Below are 14,361 nucleotides of genomic sequence, written 5' to 3'. Positions count from 1 at the left end.
TGAAAGAAACCCATTATTGTGTTGATTGTTCTCTCCACCTCCCTGCAACAGACACAGGATGGATGAATTAAAGTTATCCTACCAGACATAGGAGTCCTGAATGGGCCCACCAGTCTTATATATCTCGCCTGATCGAGCGATGAGCGTGGTATCATGTTGCAAGTGGCTGCATGGCTTAGCTTACTAAATGCAAATGCATAAGAGTAATATTCTTAGCATTCCTAGAGCCTACGGCCACACCACACTGAATGCACCCGATCTTGTCTGATCTCGGAAGTTAAGCAGTGTCAGGCCTAGTTAGTACCTGGATGGGAGACCGCCTGGGAATACCAGGTGCTGTAGGCTTTTTTGTGCTCCAAGTTCAGGAAGTGAGCCCTTTCTCAATTGCCTTTTAAAACTGCAAGGTCTAGCCGACTAGATGCTTAAAAGTACAAAACTCACAAGGCCCAGAGCCTACGGCCACACCACACTGAATGCGCCTGATCTCGTCTGATCTCAGAAGCTAAGCAGTGTCGGGCCTCGTTAGTACCTGGATGGGAGACCGCCTGGGAATACCAGGTGCTGTAGGCTTTTTTGTGCTCCAAGTTCAGGAAGTGAGCCATTTCTCAATTGCCTTTCAAAACTGCAAGGTCTAGCTGACTAGATGCTTAAAAGTACAAAACTCACAAGGCCCAGAGCCTGATGCCACACCACACTGAATGTGCCCCATCTCGTCTGATCTCGGAAACTAAGCAGTGTCGGGCCTCGTTAGTACCTGGATGGGAGACCGCCTGGGAATACCAGGTGCTGTAGGCTTTTTTGTGCTCCAAGTTCAGGAAGTGAGCCATTTCTCAATTGCCTTTCAAAACTGCAAGGTCTAGCTGACTAGATGCTTAAAAGTACAAAACTCACTAGGCCCAGAGCCTACGGCCACACCACACTGAATGCGCCTGATCTCGTCTGATCTCAGAAGCTAAGCAGTGTCGGGCCTAGTTAGTACCTGGATGGGAGACCACCTGGGAATACCAGGTGCTGTAGGCTTTTTTGTGCTCCAAGTTCAGGAAGTGAGCCATTTCACAATTGCCTTTCAAAACTGCAAGGTCTAGCCGACTAGATGCTTAAAAGTACAAAACTCACTAGGCCCAGAGCCTACCGCCACACCACACTGAATGCGCCCGATCTCGTCTGATCTCGGAAGCTAAGCAGTGTCGGGCCTAGTTAGTACCTGGATGGGAGACCACCTGGGAATACCAGGTGCTGTAGGCTTTTTTGTGCTCCAAGTTCAGGAAGTGAGCCATTTCACAATTGCCTTTCAAAACTGCAAGGTCTAGCCGACTAGATGCTTAAAAGTACAAACTCACTAGGCCCAGAGCCTACGGCCACACCACACTGAATGCGCCCGATCTCGGAAGCTAAGCAGGGTCGGGCCTAGTTAGTACCTGGATGGGAGACTGCCTGGGAATACCAGGTGCTGTAGGCTTTTTTTGTGCTCCATGATTAGTAATTGCGCAACTTCTCAATTATTTTTCAAATTTGGTATGTTTCCAAAATAATTGTATCCCGTTTTATAGCGGAAATGTTGGACAACATCATGAGGGCTGGAGCTACCTTTTTACATAGAATTAGCATACAGGTAGTGTGTTCATGGGTAATAAATCGACTTTCACATGTAATGCAGTACAGAGAATATTGAGTCCTTCAAGAGGCATGAAAGAAAACCATTATTGTGTTGATTGTTCTCTCCACCTCCCTGCAACAGACACAGGATGGATGAATTAAAGTTATCCTACCAGACATAGGAGTCCTGAATGGGCCCACCAGTCTTATATATCTCGCCTGATCGAGCCTGATCGAGCGATGAGCGTGGTATCATGTTGCAAGTGGCTGCATGGCTTAGCTTACTAAATGCAAATGCATAAGAGTAATATTCTTAGCATTCCTAGAGCCTACGGCCACACCACACTGAATGCGTCTGATCTTGGAAGTTAAGCAGTGTCAGGCCTAGTTAGTACCTGGATGGGAGACCGCCTGGGAATACCAGGTGCTGTAGGCTTTTTTGTGCTCCAAGTTCAGGAAGTGAGCCCTTTCTCAATTGCCTTTTAAAACTGCAAGGTCTAGCCGACTAGATGCTTAAAAGTACAAAACTCACAAGGCCCAGAGCCTACGGCCACACCACACTGAATGCGCCTGATCTCGTCTGATCTCGGAAGCTAAGCAGTGTCGGGCCTCGTTAGTACCTGGATGGGAGACCACCTGAGAATACCAGGTGCTGTAGGCTTTTTTGTGCTCCAAGTTCAGGAAGTGAGCCATTTCTCAATTGCCTTTCAAAACTGCAAGGTCTAGCTGACTAGATGCTTAAAAGTACAAAACTCACAAGGCCCAGAGCCTGCGGCCACACCACACTGAATGTGCCCCATCTCGTCTGATCTCGGAAGCTAAGCAGTGTCGGGCCTCGTTAGTACCTGGATGGGAGACCGCCTGGGAATACCAGGTGCTGTAGGCTTTTTTGTACTCCAAGTTCAGGAAGTGAGCCATTTCACAATTGCCTTTCAAAACTGCAAGGTCTAGCCGACTAGATGCTTAAAAGTACAAAACTCACTAGGCCCAGAGCCTACGGCCACACCACACTGAATGCGCCCGATCTCGGAAGCTAAGCAGGGTCGGGCCTAGTTAGTACCTGGATGGGAGACTGCCTGGGAATACCAGGTGCTGTAGGCTTTTTTGTGCTCCATGATTAGTAATTGCGCAACTTCTCAATTATTTTTCAAATTTGGTATGTTTCCAAAATAATTGTATCCCGTTTTATAGCGGAAATGTTGGACAACATCATGAGGGCTGGAGCTACCTTTTTACATAGAATTAGCATACAGGTAGTGTGTTCATGGGTAATAAATCGACTTTCACATGTAATGCAGTACAGAGAATATTGAGTCCTTCAAGAGGCATGAAAGAAAACCATTACTGTGTTGATTGTTCTCTCCACCTCCCTGCAACAGACACAGGATGGATGAATTAAAGTTATCCTACCAGACATAGGAGTCCTGAATGGGCCCACCAGTCTTATATATCTCGCCTGATCGAGCCTGATCGAGCGATGAGCGTGGTATCATGTTGCAAGTGGCTGCATGGCTTAGCTTACTAAATGCAAATGCATAAGAGTAATATTCTTAGCATTCCTAGAGCCTACGGCCACACCACACTGAATGCACCCGATCTCGTCTGATCTCGGAAGTTAAGCAGTGTCAGGCCTAGTTAGTACCTGGATGGGAGACCGCCTGGGAATACCAGGTGCTGTAGGCTTTTTTGTGCTCCAAGTTCAGGAAGTGAGCCCTTTCTCAATTGCCTTTTAAAACTGCAAGGTCTAGCCGACTAGATGCTTAAAAGTACAAAACTCACTAGGCCCAGAGCCTACGGCCACACCACACTGAATGCGCCTGATCTCGTCTGATCTCAGAAGCTAAGCAGTGTCGGGCCTAGTTAGTACCTGGATGGGAGACCACCTGGGAATACCAGGTGCTGTAGGCTTTTTTGTGCTCCAAGTTCAGGAAGTGAGCCATTTCACAATTGCCTTTCAAAACTGCAAGGTCTAGCCGACTAGATGCTTAAAAGTACAAAACTCACTAGTCCCAGAGCCTACGGCCACACCACACTGAATGCGCCCGATCTCGGAAGCTAAGCAGGGTCGGGCCTAGTTAGTACCTGGATGGGAGACTGCCTGGGAATACCAGGTGCTGTAGGCTTTTTTGTGCTCCATGATTAGTAATTGCGCAACTTCTCAATTATTTTTCAAATTTGGTATGTTTCCAAAATAATTGTATCCCGTTTTATAGCGGAAATGTTGGACAACATCATGAGGGCTGGAGCTACCTTTTTACATAGAATTAGCATACAGGTAGTGTGTTCATGGGTAATAAATCGACTTTCACATGTAATGCAGTACAGAGAATATTGAGTCCTTCAAGAGGCATGAAAGAAAACCATTACTGTGTTGATTGTTCTCTCCACCTCCCTGCAACAGACACAGGATGGATGAATTAAAGTTATCCTACCAGACATAGGAGTCCAGAATGGGCCCACCAGTCTTATATATCTCGCCTGATCGAGCCTGATCGAGCGATGAGCGTGGTATCATGTTGCAAGTGGCTGCATGGCTTAGCTTACTAAATGCAAATGCATAAGAGTAATATTCTTAGCATTCCTAGAGCCTACGGCCACACCACACTGAATGCACCCGATCTCGTCTGATCTCGGAAGTTAAGCAGTGTTAGGCCTAGTTAGTACCTGGATGGGAGACCGCCTGGGAATACCAGGTGCTGTAGGCTTTTTTGTGCTCCAAGTTCAGGAAGTGAGCCCTTTCTCAATTGCCTTTCAAAACTGCAAGGTCTAGCCGACTAGATGCTTAAAAGTACAAAACTCACTAGGCCCAGAGCCTACGGCCACACCACACTGAATGCGCCTGATCTCGTCTGATCTCAGAAGCTAAGCAATGTCGGGCCTAGTTAGTACCTGGATGGGAGACCGCCTGGGAATACCAGGTGCTGTAGGCTTTTTTGTACTCCAAGTTCAGGAAGTGAGCCATTTCTCAATTGCCTTTCAAAACTGCAAGGTCTAGCCGACTAGATGCTTAAAAGTACAAAACTCACAAGGCCCAGAGCCTACGGCCACACCACACTGAATGCGCCCGATCTCGTCTGATCTCGGAAGCTAAGCAGTGTCGGGCCTCGTTAGTACCTGGATGGGAGACCGCCTGGGAATACCAGGTGCTGTAGGCTTTTTTGTGCTCCAAGTTCAGGAAGTGAGCCATTTCACAATTCCCTTTCAAAACTGCAAGGTCTAGCCGACTAGATGCTTAAAAGTACAAAACTCAATAGGCCCAGAGCCTACGGCCACACCACACTGAATGCGCCCGATCTCGGAAGCTGAGCAGGGTCAGGCCTAGTTAGTACCTGGATGGGAGACTGCCTGGGAATACCAGGTGCTGTAGGCTTCTTTGTGCTCCATGATTAGTAATTGCGCAACTTCTCAATTATTTTTCAAATTTGGTATGTTTCCAAAATAATTGTATCCCGTTTTATAGCGGAAATGTTGGACAACATCATGAGGGCTGGAGCTACCTTTTTACATAGAATTAGCATACAGGTAGTGTGTTCATGGGTAATAAATCGACTTTCACATGTAATGCAGTACAGAGAATATTGAGTCCTTCAAGAGGCATGAAAGAAACCCATTATTGTGTTGATTGTTCTCTCCACCTCCCTGCAACAGACACAGGATGGATGAATTAAAGTTATCCTACCAGACATAGGAGTCCTGAATGGGCCCACCAGTCTTATATATCTCGTCTGATCGAGCCTGATCGAGCGATGAGCGTGGTATCATGTTGCAAGTGGCTGCATGGCTTAGCTTACTAAATGCAAATGCATAAGAGTAATATTCTTAGCATTCCTAGAGCCTACGGCCACACCACACTGAATGCACCCGATCTCGTCTGATCTTGGAAGTTAAGCAGTGTCAGGCCTAGTTAGTACCTGGATGGGAGACCGCCTGGGAATACCAGGTGCTGTAGGCTTTTTTGTGCTCCAAGTTCAGGAAGTGAGCCCTTTCTCAATTGCCTTTTAAAACTGCAAGGTCTAGCCGACCAGATGCTTAAAAGTACAAAACTCACAAGGCCCAGAGCCTACGGCCACACCACACTGAATGCGCCTGATCTCGTCTGATCTCGGAAGCTAAGCAGTGTCGGGCCTCGTTAGTACCTGGATGGGAGACCGCCTGGGAATACCAGGTGCTGTAGGCTTTTTTGTGCTCCAAGTTCAGGAAGTGAGCCATTTCTCAATTGCCTTTCAAAACTGCAAGGTCTAGCTGACTAGATGCTTAAAAGTACAAAACTCACAAGGCCCAGAGCCTGCGGCCACACCACACTGAATGCGCCCCATCTCGTCTGATCTCGGAAGCTAAGCAATGTCGGGCCTCGTTAGTACCTGGATGGGAGACCGCCTGGGAATACCAGGTGCTGTAGGCTTTTTTGTGCTCCAAGTTCAGGAAGTGAGCCCTTTCTCAATTGCCTTTTAAAACTGCAAGGTCTAGCCGACTAGATGCTTAAAAGTACAAAACTCACTAGGCCCAGAGCCTAAGGCCACACCACACTGAATGCGCCTGATCTCGTCTGATCTCAGAAGCTAAGCAGTGTCGGGCCTAGTTAGTACCTGGATGGGAGACCGCCTGGGAATACCAGGTGCTGTAGGCTTTTTTGTACTCCAAGTTCAGGAAGTGAGCCATTTCTCAATTGCCTTTCAAAACTGCAAGGTCTAGCCGACTAGATGCTTAAAAGTACAAAACTCACAAGGCCCAGAGCCTACGGCCACACCACACTGAATGCGCCCGATCTCGTCTGATCTCGGAAGCTAAGCAGTGTCAGGCCTTGTTAGTACCTGGATGGGAGACCGCCTGGGAATACCCGGTGCTGTAGGCTTTTTTGTGCTCCAAGTTCAGGAAGTGAGCCATTTCACAATTGCCTTTCAAAACTGCAAGGTCTAGCCGACTAGATGCTTAAAAGTACAAAACTCACAAGGCCCAGAGCCTACGGCCACACCACACTGAATGCGTCTGATCTCGGAAGCTAAGCAGTGTAGGGCCTCGTTAGTACCTGGATGGGAGACTGCCTGGGAATACCAGGTGCTGTAGGCTTTTTTGTGCTCCATGATTAGTAATTGCGCAACTTCTCAATTATTTTTCAAATTTGGTATGTTTCCAAAATAATTGTATCCCGTTTTATAGCGGAAATGTTGGACAACATCATGAGGGCTGGAGCTACCTTTTTACATAGAATTAGCATACAGGTAGTGTGTTCATGGGTAATAAATCGACTTTCACATGTAATGCAGTACAGAGAATATTGAGTCCTTCAAGAGGCATGAAAGAAACCCATTATTGTGTTGATTGTTCTCTCCACCTCCCTGCAACAGACACAGGATGGATGAATTAAAGTTATCCTACCAGACATAGGAGTCCTGAATGGGCCCACCAGTCTTATATATCTCGCCTGATCGAGCCTGATCGAGCGATGAGCGTGGTATCATGTTGCAAGTGGCTGCATGGCTTAGCTTACTAAATGCAAATGCATAAGAGTAATATTCTTAGCATTCCTAGAGCCTACGGCCACACCACACTGAATGCACCCGATCTCGTCTGATCTTGGAAGTTAAGCAGTGTCAGGCCTAGTTAGTACCTGGATGGGAGACCGCCTGGGAATACCAGGTGCTGTAGGCTTTTTTGTGCTCCAAGTTCAGGAAGTGAGCCCTTTCTCAATTGCCTTTTAAAACTGCAAGGTCTAGCCGACTAGATGCTTAAAAGTACAAAACTCACAAGGCCCAGAGCCTACGGCCACACCACACTGAATGCGCCTGATTTCGTCTGATCTCGGAAGCTAAGCAGTGTCGGGCCTCGTTAGTACCTGGATGGGAGACCGCCTGGGAATACCAGGTGCTGTAGGCTTTTTTGTGCTCCAAGTTCAGGAAGTGAGCCATTTCTCAATTGCCTTTCAAAACTGCAAGGTCTAGCTGACTAGATGCTTAAAAGTACAAAACTCACAAGGCCCAGAGCCTGCGGCCACACCACACTGAATGCGCCCCATCTCGTCTGATCTCGGAAGCTAAGCAGTGTCGGGCCTCGTTAGTACCTGGATGGGAGACCGCCTGGGAATACCAGGTGCTGTAGGCTTTTTTGTGCTCCAAGTTCAGGAAGTGAGCCATTTCTCAATTGCCTTTCAAAACTGCAAGGTCTAGCTGACTAGATGCTTAAAAGTACAAAACTCACTAGGCCCAGAGCCTACGGCCACACCCGATCTCGTCTGATCTCGGAAGCTAAGCAGTGTCGGGCCTAGTTAGTACCTGGATGGGAGACCACCTGGGAATACCAGGTGCTGTAGGCTTTTTTGTACTCCAAGTTCAGGAAGTGAGCCATTTCACAATTGCCTTTCAAAACTGCAAGGTCTAGCCGACTAGATGCTTAAAAGTACAAAACTCACTAGGCCCAGAGCCTACGGCCACACCACACTGAATGCGCCCGATCTCGGAAGCTAAGCAGGGTCGGGCCTAGTTAGTACCTGGATGGGAGACTGCCTGGGAATACCAGGTGCTGTAGGCTTTTTTGTGCTCCATGATTAGTAATTGCGCAACTTCTCAATTATTTTTCAAATTTGGTATGTTTCCAAAATAATTGTATCCCGTTTTATAGCGGAAATGTTGGACAACATCATGAGGGCTGGAGCTACCTTTTTACATAGAATTAGCATACAGGTAGTGTGTTCATGGGTAATAAATCGACTTTCACATGTAATGCAGTACAGAGAATATTGAGTCCTTCAAGAGGCATGAAAGAAACCCATTATTGTGGTGATTGTTCTCTCCACCTCCCTGCAACAGACACAGGATGGATGAATTAAAGTTATCCTACCAGACATAGGAGTCCTGAATGGGCCCACCAGTCTTATATATCTCGCCTGATCGAGCCTGATCGAGCGATGAGCGTGGTATCATGTTGCAAGTGGCTGCATGGCTTAGCTTACTAAATGCAAATGCATAAGAGTAATATTCTTAGCATTCCTAGAGCCTACGGCCACACCACACTGAATGCACCCGATCTCGTCTGATCTCGGAAGTTAAGCAGTGTCAGGCCTAGTTAGTACCTGGATGGGAGACCGCCTGGGAATACCAGGTGCTGTAGGCTTTTTTGTGCTCCAAGTTCAGGAAGTGAGCCCTTTCTCAATTGCCTTTTAAAACTGCAAGGTCTAGCCGACTAGATGCTTAAAAGTACAAAACTCACTAGGCCCAGAGCCTAAGGCCACACCACACTGAATGCGCCTGATCTCGTCTGATCTCAGAAGCTAAGCAGTGTCGGGCCTAGTTAGTACCTGGATGGGAGACCGCCTGGGAATACCAGGTGCTGTAGGCTTTTTTGTACTCCAAGTTCAGGAAGTGAGCCATTTCTCAATTGCCTTTCAAAACTGCAAGGTCTAGCCGACTAGATGCTTAAAAGTACAAAACTCACAAGGCCCAGAGCCTACGGCCACACCACACTGAATGCGCCCGATCTCGTCTGATCTCGGAAGCTAAGCAGTGTCGGGCCTTGTTAGTACCTGGATGGGAGACCGCCTGGGAATACCCGGTGCTGTAGGCTTTTTTGTGCTCCAAGTTCAGGAAGTGAGCCATTTCACAATTGCCTTTCAAAACTGCAAGGTCTAGCCGACTAGATGCTTAAAAGTACAAAACTCACAAGGCCCAGAGCCTACGGCCACACCACACTGAATGCGTCTGATCTCGGAAGCTAAGCAGTGTAGGGCCTCGTTAGTACCTGGATGGGAGACTGCCTGGGAATACCAGGTGCTGTAGGCTTTTTTGTGCTCCATGATTAGTAATTGCGCAACTTCTCAATTATTTTTCAAATTTGGTATGTTTCCAAAATAATTGTATCCCGTTTTATAGCGGAAATGTTGGACAACATCATGAGGGCTGGAGCTACCTTTTTACATAGAATTAGCATACAGGTAGTGTGTTCATGGGTAATAAATCGACTTTCACATGTAATGCAGTACAGAGAATATTGAGTCCTTCAAGAGGCATGAAAGAAAACCATTATTGTGTTGATTGTTCTCTCCACCTCCCTGCAACAGACACAGGATGGATGAATTAAAGTTATCCTACCAGACATAGGAGTCCTGAATGGGCCCACCAGTCTTATATATCTCGCCTGATCGAGCCTGATCGAGCGATGAGCGTGGTATCATGTTGCAAGTGGCTGCATGGCTTAGCTTACTAAATGCAAATGCATAAGAGTAATATTCTTAGCATTCCTAGAGCCTACGGCCACACCACACTGAATGCACCCGATCTCGTCTGATCTAGGAAGTTAAGCAGTGTCAGGCCTAGTTAATACCTGGATGGGAGAAGGCCTGGGAATACCAGGTGCTGTAGGCTTTTTTGTGCTCCAAGTTCAGGAAGTGAGGCCTTTCTCAATTGCCTTTTAAAACTGCAAGGTCTAGCCGACTAGATGCTTAAAAGTACAAAACTCACTAGGCCCAGAGCCTACGGCCACACCACACTGAATGCGCCTGATCTCGTCTGATCTCAGAAGCTAAGCAGTGTCAGGCCTAGTTAGTACCTGGATGGGAGACCACCTGGGAATACCAGGTGCTGTAGGCTTTTTTGTGCTCCAAGTTCAGGAAGTGAGCCATTTCACAATTGCCTTTCAAAACTGCAAGGTCTAGCCGACTAGATGCTTAAAAGTACAAAACTCACTAGGCCCAGAGCCTACGGCCACACCACACTGAATGCGCCTGATCTCGTCTGATCTCAGAAGCTAAGCAGTGTCGGGCCTAGTTAGTACCTGGATGGGAGACCGCCTGGGAATACCAGGTGCTGTAGGCTTTTTTGTACTCCAAGTTCAGGAAGTGAGCCATTTCTCAATTGCCTTTCAAAACTGCAAGGTCTAGCCGACTAGATGCTTAAAAGTACAAAACTCACAAGGCCCAGAGCCTACGGCCACACCACACTGAATGCGCCCGATCTCGTCTGATCTCGGAAGCTAAGCAGTGTAGGGCCTCGTTAGTACCTGGATGGGAGACCGCCTGGGAATACCAGGTGCTGTAGGCTTTTTTGTGCTCCAAGTTCAGGAAGTGAGCCTATTTCACAATTGCCTTTCAAAACTGCAAGGTCTAGCCGACTAGATGCTTAAAAGTACAAAACTCTCTAGGCCCAGAGCCTACGGCCACACCACACTGAATGCGCCCGATCTCGGAAGCTAAACAGGGTCGGGCCTAGTTAGTACCTGGATGGGAGACTGCCTGGGAATACCAGGTGCTGTAGGCTTTTTTGTGCTCCATGATTAGTAATTGCGCAACTTCTCAATTATTTTTCAAATTTGGTATGTTTCCAAAATAATTGTATCCCGTTTTATAGCGGAAATGTTGGACAACATCATGAGGGCTGGAGCTACCTTTTTACATAGAATTAGCATACAGGTAGTGTGTTCATGGGTAATAAATCGACTTTCACATGTAATGCAGTACAGAGAATATTGAGTCCTTCAAGAGGCATGAAAGAAAACCATTATTGTGTTGATTGTTCTCTCCACCTCCCTGCAACAGACACAGGATGGATGAATTAAAGTTATCCTACCAGACATAGGAGTCCTGAATGGGCCCACCAGTCTTATATATCTCGCCTGATCGAGCCTGATCGAGCGATGAGCGTGGTATCATGTTGCAAGTGGCTGCATGGCTTAGCTTACTAAATGCAAATGCATAAGAGTAATATTCTTAGCATTCCTAGAGCCTACGGCCACACCACACTGAATGCGTCTGATCTTGGAAGTTAAGCAGTGTCAGGCCTAGTTAGTACCTGGATGGGAGACCGCCTGGGAATACCAGGTGCTGTAGGCTTTTTTGTGCTCCAAGTTCAGGAAGTGAGCCCTTTCTCAATTGCCTTTTAAAACTGCAAGGTCTAGCCGACTAGATGCTTAAAAGTACAAAACTCACAAGGCCCAGAGCCTACGGCCACACCACACTGAATGCGCCTGATCTCGTCTGATCTCGGAAGCTAAGCAGTGTCGGGCCTCGTTAGTACCTGGATGGGAGACCGCCTGAGAATACCAGGTGCTGTAGGCTTTTTTGTGCTCCAAGTTCAGGAAGTGAGCCATTTCTCAATTGCCTTTCAAAACTGCAAGGTCTAGCTGACTAGATGCTTAAAAGTACAAAACTCACAAGGCCCAGAGCCTGCGGCCACACCACACTGAATGTGCCCCATCTCGTCTGATCTCGGAAGCTAAGCAGTGTCGGGCCTCGTTAGTACCTGGATGGGAGACCGCCTGGGAATACCAGGTGCTGTAGGCTTTTTTGTACTCCAAGTTCAGGAAGTGAGCCATTTCACAATTGCCTTTCAAAACTGCAAGGTCTAGCCGACTAGATGCTTAAAAGTACAAAACTCACTAGGCCCAGAGCCTACGGCCACACCACACTGAATGCGCCCGATCTCGGAAGCTAAGCAGGGTCGGGCCTAGTTAGTACCTGGATGGGAGACTGCCTGGGAATACCAGGTGCTGTAGGCTTTTTTGTGCTCCATGATTAGTAATTGCGCAACTTCTCAATTATTTTTCAAATTTGGTATGTTTCCAAAATAATTGTATCCCGTTTTATAGCGGAAATGTTGGACAACATCATGAGGGCTGGAGCTACCTTTTTACATAGAATTAGCATACAGGTAGTGTGTTCATGGGTAATAAATCGACTTTCACATGTAATGCAGTACAGAGAATATTGAGTCCTTCAAGAGGCATGAAAGAAAACCATTACTGTGTTGATTGTTCTCTCCACCTCCCTGCAACAGACACAGGATGGATGAATTAAAGTTATCCTACCAGACATAGGAGTCCTGAATGGGCCCACCAGTCTTATATATCTCGCCTGATCGAGCCTGATCGAGCGATGAGCGTGGTATCATGTTGCAAGTGGCTGCATGGCTTAGCTTACTAAATGCAAATGCATAAGAGTAATATTCTTAGCATTCCTAGAGCCTACGGCCACACCACACTGAATGCACCCGATCTCGTCTGATCTCGGAAGTTAAGCAGTGTCAGGCCTAGTTAGTACCTGGATGGGAGACCGCCTGGGAATACCAGGTGCTGTAGGCTTTTTTGTGCTCCAAGTTCAGGAAGTGAGCCCTTTCTCAATTGCCTTTTAAAACTGCAAGGTCTAGCCGACTAGATGCTTAAAAGTACAAAACTCACTAGGCCCAGAGCCTACGGCCACACCACACTGAATGCGCCTGATCTCGTCTGATCTCAGAAGCTAAGCAGTGTCGGGCCTAGTTAGTACCTGGATGGGAGACCACCTGGGAATACCAGGTGCTGTAGGCTTTTTTGTGCTCCAAGTTCAGGAAGTGAGCCATTTCACAATTGCCTTTCAAAACTGCAAGGTCTAGCCGACTAGATGCTTAAAAGTACAAAACTCACTAGTCCCAGAGCCTACGGCCACACCACACTGAATGCGCCCGATCTCGGAAGCTAAGCAGGGTCGGGCCTAGTTAGTACCTGGATGGGAGACTGCCTGGGAATACCAGGTGCTGTAGGCTTTTTTGTGCTCCATGATTAGTAATTGCGCAACTTCTCAATTATTTTTCAAATTTGGTATGTTTCCAAAATAATTGTATCCCGTTTTATAGCGGAAATGTTGGACAACATCATGAGGGCTGGAGCTACCTTTTTACATAGAATTAGCATACAGGTAGTGTGTTCATGGGTAATAAATCGACTTTCACATGTAATGCAGTACAGAGAATATTGAGTCCTTCAAGAGGCATGAAAGAAAACCATTACTGTGTTGATTGTTCTCTCCACCTCCCTGCAACAGACACAGGATGGATGAATTAAAGTTATCCTACCAGACATAGGAGTCCAGAATGGGCCCACCAGTCTTATATATCTCGCCTGATCGAGCCTGATCGAGCGATGAGCGTGGTATCATGTTGCAAGTGGCTGCATGGCTTAGCTTACTAAATGCAAATGCATAAGAGTAATATTCTTAGCATTCCTAGAGCCTACGGCCACACCACACTGAATGCACCCGATCTCGTCTGATCTCGGAAGTTAAGCAGTGTTAGGCCTAGTTAGTACCTGGATGGGAGACCGCCTGGGAATACCAGGTGCTGTAGGCTTTTTTGTGCTCCAAGTTCAGGAAGTGAGCCATTTCTCAATTGCCTTTCAAAACTGCAAGGTCTAGCCGACTAGATGCTTAAAAGTACAAAACTCACAAGGCCCAGAGCCTACGGCCACACCACACTGAATGCGCCCGATCTCGTCTGATCTCGGAAGCTAAGCAGTGTCGGGCCTTGTTAGTACCTGGATGGGAGACCGCCTGGGAATACCCGGTGCTGTAGGCTTTTTTGTGCTCCAAGTTCAGGAAGTGAGCCATTTCACAATTGCCTTTCAAAACTGCAAGGTCTAGCCGACTAGATGCTTAAAAGTACAAAACTCACAAGGCCCAGAGCCTACGGCCACACCACACTGAATGCGTCTGATCTCGGAAGCTAAGCAGTGTAGGGCCTCGTTAGTACCTGGATGGGAGACTGCCTGGGAATACCAGGTGCTGTAGGCTTTTTTGTGCTCCATGATTAGTAATTGCGCAACTTCTCAATTATTTTTCAAATTTGGTATGTTTCCAAAATAATTGTATCCCGTTTTATAGCGGAAATGTTGGACAACATCATGAGGGCTGGAGCTACCTTTTTACATAGAATTAGCATACAGGTAGTGTGTTCATGGGTAATAAATCGACTTTCACATGTAATGCAGTACAGAGAATATTGAGTCCTTCAAGAGGCATGAAAGAAAACC

At 47.1% G+C, this 14,361-nt stretch overlaps 28 non-coding genes and 19 pseudogenes across 28 annotated transcripts; all 47 read left to right on the top strand.

Moving 5' to 3' along the window:
• Positions 1 to 226: 226 nt before the first annotated feature.
• On the top strand, positions 227 to 345 carry LOC138464636 (5S ribosomal RNA). The gene has a single exon (XR_011267214.1). It is a non-coding gene; the product is annotated as a 5S ribosomal RNA (ribosomal RNA).
• Positions 346 to 451: 106 nt separating this feature from the next.
• On the top strand, positions 452 to 570 carry LOC138462557 (5S ribosomal RNA). The gene has a single exon (XR_011265153.1). It is a non-coding gene; the product is annotated as a 5S ribosomal RNA (ribosomal RNA).
• A 106-nt stretch (positions 571 to 676) lies between these two features.
• LOC138457480 (5S ribosomal RNA) lies at positions 677 to 795 on the top strand (annotated as a pseudogene).
• A 106-nt stretch (positions 796 to 901) lies between these two features.
• Positions 902 to 1,020, top strand: LOC138463056 (5S ribosomal RNA). Its single transcript, XR_011265643.1, has one exon. It is a non-coding gene; the product is annotated as a 5S ribosomal RNA (ribosomal RNA).
• Positions 1,021 to 1,126: 106 nt separating this feature from the next.
• Positions 1,127 to 1,245, top strand: LOC138463276 (5S ribosomal RNA). Its single transcript, XR_011265863.1, has one exon. It is a non-coding gene; the product is annotated as a 5S ribosomal RNA (ribosomal RNA).
• Positions 1,246 to 1,350: 105 nt separating this feature from the next.
• On the top strand, positions 1,351 to 1,459 carry LOC138457151 (5S ribosomal RNA; annotated as a pseudogene).
• A 464-nt stretch (positions 1,460 to 1,923) lies between these two features.
• On the top strand, positions 1,924 to 2,032 carry LOC138459189 (5S ribosomal RNA; annotated as a pseudogene).
• Positions 2,033 to 2,138: 106 nt separating this feature from the next.
• On the top strand, positions 2,139 to 2,257 carry LOC138454239 (5S ribosomal RNA). Its single transcript, XR_011260925.1, has one exon. It is a non-coding gene; the product is annotated as a 5S ribosomal RNA (ribosomal RNA).
• Positions 2,258 to 2,363: 106 nt separating this feature from the next.
• LOC138455547 (5S ribosomal RNA) lies at positions 2,364 to 2,482 on the top strand (annotated as a pseudogene).
• Positions 2,483 to 2,588: 106 nt separating this feature from the next.
• On the top strand, positions 2,589 to 2,697 carry LOC138457150 (5S ribosomal RNA; annotated as a pseudogene).
• A 463-nt stretch (positions 2,698 to 3,160) lies between these two features.
• LOC138461516 (5S ribosomal RNA) lies at positions 3,161 to 3,279 on the top strand. Its single transcript, XR_011264130.1, has one exon. It is a non-coding gene; the product is annotated as a 5S ribosomal RNA (ribosomal RNA).
• A 106-nt stretch (positions 3,280 to 3,385) lies between these two features.
• On the top strand, positions 3,386 to 3,504 carry LOC138463044 (5S ribosomal RNA). The gene has a single exon (XR_011265631.1). It is a non-coding gene; the product is annotated as a 5S ribosomal RNA (ribosomal RNA).
• A 106-nt stretch (positions 3,505 to 3,610) lies between these two features.
• Positions 3,611 to 3,719, top strand: LOC138457149 (5S ribosomal RNA; annotated as a pseudogene).
• A 463-nt stretch (positions 3,720 to 4,182) lies between these two features.
• LOC138458414 (5S ribosomal RNA) lies at positions 4,183 to 4,301 on the top strand. The gene has a single exon (XR_011262412.1). It is a non-coding gene; the product is annotated as a 5S ribosomal RNA (ribosomal RNA).
• Positions 4,302 to 4,407: 106 nt separating this feature from the next.
• Positions 4,408 to 4,526, top strand: LOC138463090 (5S ribosomal RNA). The gene has a single exon (XR_011265677.1). It is a non-coding gene; the product is annotated as a 5S ribosomal RNA (ribosomal RNA).
• A 106-nt stretch (positions 4,527 to 4,632) lies between these two features.
• On the top strand, positions 4,633 to 4,751 carry LOC138462196 (5S ribosomal RNA). The gene has a single exon (XR_011264800.1). It is a non-coding gene; the product is annotated as a 5S ribosomal RNA (ribosomal RNA).
• Positions 4,752 to 4,857: 106 nt separating this feature from the next.
• On the top strand, positions 4,858 to 4,966 carry LOC138459543 (5S ribosomal RNA; annotated as a pseudogene).
• Positions 4,967 to 5,429: 463 nt separating this feature from the next.
• LOC138463662 (5S ribosomal RNA) lies at positions 5,430 to 5,548 on the top strand. The gene has a single exon (XR_011266249.1). It is a non-coding gene; the product is annotated as a 5S ribosomal RNA (ribosomal RNA).
• Positions 5,549 to 5,654: 106 nt separating this feature from the next.
• LOC138463782 (5S ribosomal RNA) lies at positions 5,655 to 5,773 on the top strand. Its single transcript, XR_011266367.1, has one exon. It is a non-coding gene; the product is annotated as a 5S ribosomal RNA (ribosomal RNA).
• A 106-nt stretch (positions 5,774 to 5,879) lies between these two features.
• Positions 5,880 to 5,998, top strand: LOC138455781 (5S ribosomal RNA; annotated as a pseudogene).
• Positions 5,999 to 6,104: 106 nt separating this feature from the next.
• LOC138464903 (5S ribosomal RNA) lies at positions 6,105 to 6,223 on the top strand. Its single transcript, XR_011267480.1, has one exon. It is a non-coding gene; the product is annotated as a 5S ribosomal RNA (ribosomal RNA).
• Positions 6,224 to 6,329: 106 nt separating this feature from the next.
• On the top strand, positions 6,330 to 6,448 carry LOC138465274 (5S ribosomal RNA). The gene has a single exon (XR_011267847.1). It is a non-coding gene; the product is annotated as a 5S ribosomal RNA (ribosomal RNA).
• Positions 6,449 to 6,554: 106 nt separating this feature from the next.
• Positions 6,555 to 6,663, top strand: LOC138458672 (5S ribosomal RNA; annotated as a pseudogene).
• A 463-nt stretch (positions 6,664 to 7,126) lies between these two features.
• Positions 7,127 to 7,245, top strand: LOC138463661 (5S ribosomal RNA). The gene has a single exon (XR_011266248.1). It is a non-coding gene; the product is annotated as a 5S ribosomal RNA (ribosomal RNA).
• A 106-nt stretch (positions 7,246 to 7,351) lies between these two features.
• On the top strand, positions 7,352 to 7,470 carry LOC138454242 (5S ribosomal RNA). Its single transcript, XR_011260928.1, has one exon. It is a non-coding gene; the product is annotated as a 5S ribosomal RNA (ribosomal RNA).
• A 106-nt stretch (positions 7,471 to 7,576) lies between these two features.
• On the top strand, positions 7,577 to 7,695 carry LOC138455210 (5S ribosomal RNA). Its single transcript, XR_011261851.1, has one exon. It is a non-coding gene; the product is annotated as a 5S ribosomal RNA (ribosomal RNA).
• Positions 7,696 to 7,794: 99 nt separating this feature from the next.
• LOC138459867 (5S ribosomal RNA) lies at positions 7,795 to 7,906 on the top strand (annotated as a pseudogene).
• A 106-nt stretch (positions 7,907 to 8,012) lies between these two features.
• On the top strand, positions 8,013 to 8,121 carry LOC138457147 (5S ribosomal RNA; annotated as a pseudogene).
• A 463-nt stretch (positions 8,122 to 8,584) lies between these two features.
• LOC138461515 (5S ribosomal RNA) lies at positions 8,585 to 8,703 on the top strand. The gene has a single exon (XR_011264129.1). It is a non-coding gene; the product is annotated as a 5S ribosomal RNA (ribosomal RNA).
• Positions 8,704 to 8,809: 106 nt separating this feature from the next.
• Positions 8,810 to 8,928, top strand: LOC138464902 (5S ribosomal RNA). The gene has a single exon (XR_011267479.1). It is a non-coding gene; the product is annotated as a 5S ribosomal RNA (ribosomal RNA).
• A 106-nt stretch (positions 8,929 to 9,034) lies between these two features.
• LOC138461904 (5S ribosomal RNA) lies at positions 9,035 to 9,153 on the top strand. The gene has a single exon (XR_011264510.1). It is a non-coding gene; the product is annotated as a 5S ribosomal RNA (ribosomal RNA).
• A 106-nt stretch (positions 9,154 to 9,259) lies between these two features.
• LOC138458670 (5S ribosomal RNA) lies at positions 9,260 to 9,368 on the top strand (annotated as a pseudogene).
• A 463-nt stretch (positions 9,369 to 9,831) lies between these two features.
• Positions 9,832 to 9,950, top strand: LOC138457798 (5S ribosomal RNA; annotated as a pseudogene).
• Positions 9,951 to 10,056: 106 nt separating this feature from the next.
• On the top strand, positions 10,057 to 10,175 carry LOC138463321 (5S ribosomal RNA). Its single transcript, XR_011265908.1, has one exon. It is a non-coding gene; the product is annotated as a 5S ribosomal RNA (ribosomal RNA).
• Positions 10,176 to 10,281: 106 nt separating this feature from the next.
• LOC138455997 (5S ribosomal RNA) lies at positions 10,282 to 10,400 on the top strand. Its single transcript, XR_011262054.1, has one exon. It is a non-coding gene; the product is annotated as a 5S ribosomal RNA (ribosomal RNA).
• A 106-nt stretch (positions 10,401 to 10,506) lies between these two features.
• Positions 10,507 to 10,625, top strand: LOC138461694 (5S ribosomal RNA). The gene has a single exon (XR_011264300.1). It is a non-coding gene; the product is annotated as a 5S ribosomal RNA (ribosomal RNA).
• A 107-nt stretch (positions 10,626 to 10,732) lies between these two features.
• On the top strand, positions 10,733 to 10,841 carry LOC138457706 (5S ribosomal RNA; annotated as a pseudogene).
• Positions 10,842 to 11,304: 463 nt separating this feature from the next.
• On the top strand, positions 11,305 to 11,413 carry LOC138459188 (5S ribosomal RNA; annotated as a pseudogene).
• Positions 11,414 to 11,519: 106 nt separating this feature from the next.
• On the top strand, positions 11,520 to 11,638 carry LOC138454378 (5S ribosomal RNA). The gene has a single exon (XR_011261058.1). It is a non-coding gene; the product is annotated as a 5S ribosomal RNA (ribosomal RNA).
• Positions 11,639 to 11,744: 106 nt separating this feature from the next.
• Positions 11,745 to 11,863, top strand: LOC138455545 (5S ribosomal RNA; annotated as a pseudogene).
• Positions 11,864 to 11,969: 106 nt separating this feature from the next.
• Positions 11,970 to 12,078, top strand: LOC138457146 (5S ribosomal RNA; annotated as a pseudogene).
• A 463-nt stretch (positions 12,079 to 12,541) lies between these two features.
• LOC138461513 (5S ribosomal RNA) lies at positions 12,542 to 12,660 on the top strand. Its single transcript, XR_011264128.1, has one exon. It is a non-coding gene; the product is annotated as a 5S ribosomal RNA (ribosomal RNA).
• Positions 12,661 to 12,766: 106 nt separating this feature from the next.
• Positions 12,767 to 12,885, top strand: LOC138463032 (5S ribosomal RNA). Its single transcript, XR_011265619.1, has one exon. It is a non-coding gene; the product is annotated as a 5S ribosomal RNA (ribosomal RNA).
• A 106-nt stretch (positions 12,886 to 12,991) lies between these two features.
• On the top strand, positions 12,992 to 13,100 carry LOC138457145 (5S ribosomal RNA; annotated as a pseudogene).
• Positions 13,101 to 13,563: 463 nt separating this feature from the next.
• Positions 13,564 to 13,682, top strand: LOC138458402 (5S ribosomal RNA). The gene has a single exon (XR_011262410.1). It is a non-coding gene; the product is annotated as a 5S ribosomal RNA (ribosomal RNA).
• A 106-nt stretch (positions 13,683 to 13,788) lies between these two features.
• LOC138461902 (5S ribosomal RNA) lies at positions 13,789 to 13,907 on the top strand. The gene has a single exon (XR_011264507.1). It is a non-coding gene; the product is annotated as a 5S ribosomal RNA (ribosomal RNA).
• Positions 13,908 to 14,013: 106 nt separating this feature from the next.
• LOC138458668 (5S ribosomal RNA) lies at positions 14,014 to 14,122 on the top strand (annotated as a pseudogene).
• The last annotated feature ends 239 nt before the right edge of the window (positions 14,123 to 14,361 follow it).

This window comes from Ambystoma mexicanum, chromosome 4p (assembly GCF_040938575.1).
Source record: "Ambystoma mexicanum isolate Mex_15411 chromosome 4p, UKY_AmexF1_1, whole genome shotgun sequence".
In the NCBI taxonomy this organism is placed as follows: Eukaryota; Metazoa; Chordata; class Amphibia; order Caudata; family Ambystomatidae; genus Ambystoma; species Ambystoma mexicanum.
The sequence above is the reverse complement of the archived record's forward strand: the minus strand, read 5'-3'. Positions and strand labels throughout refer to the sequence as shown.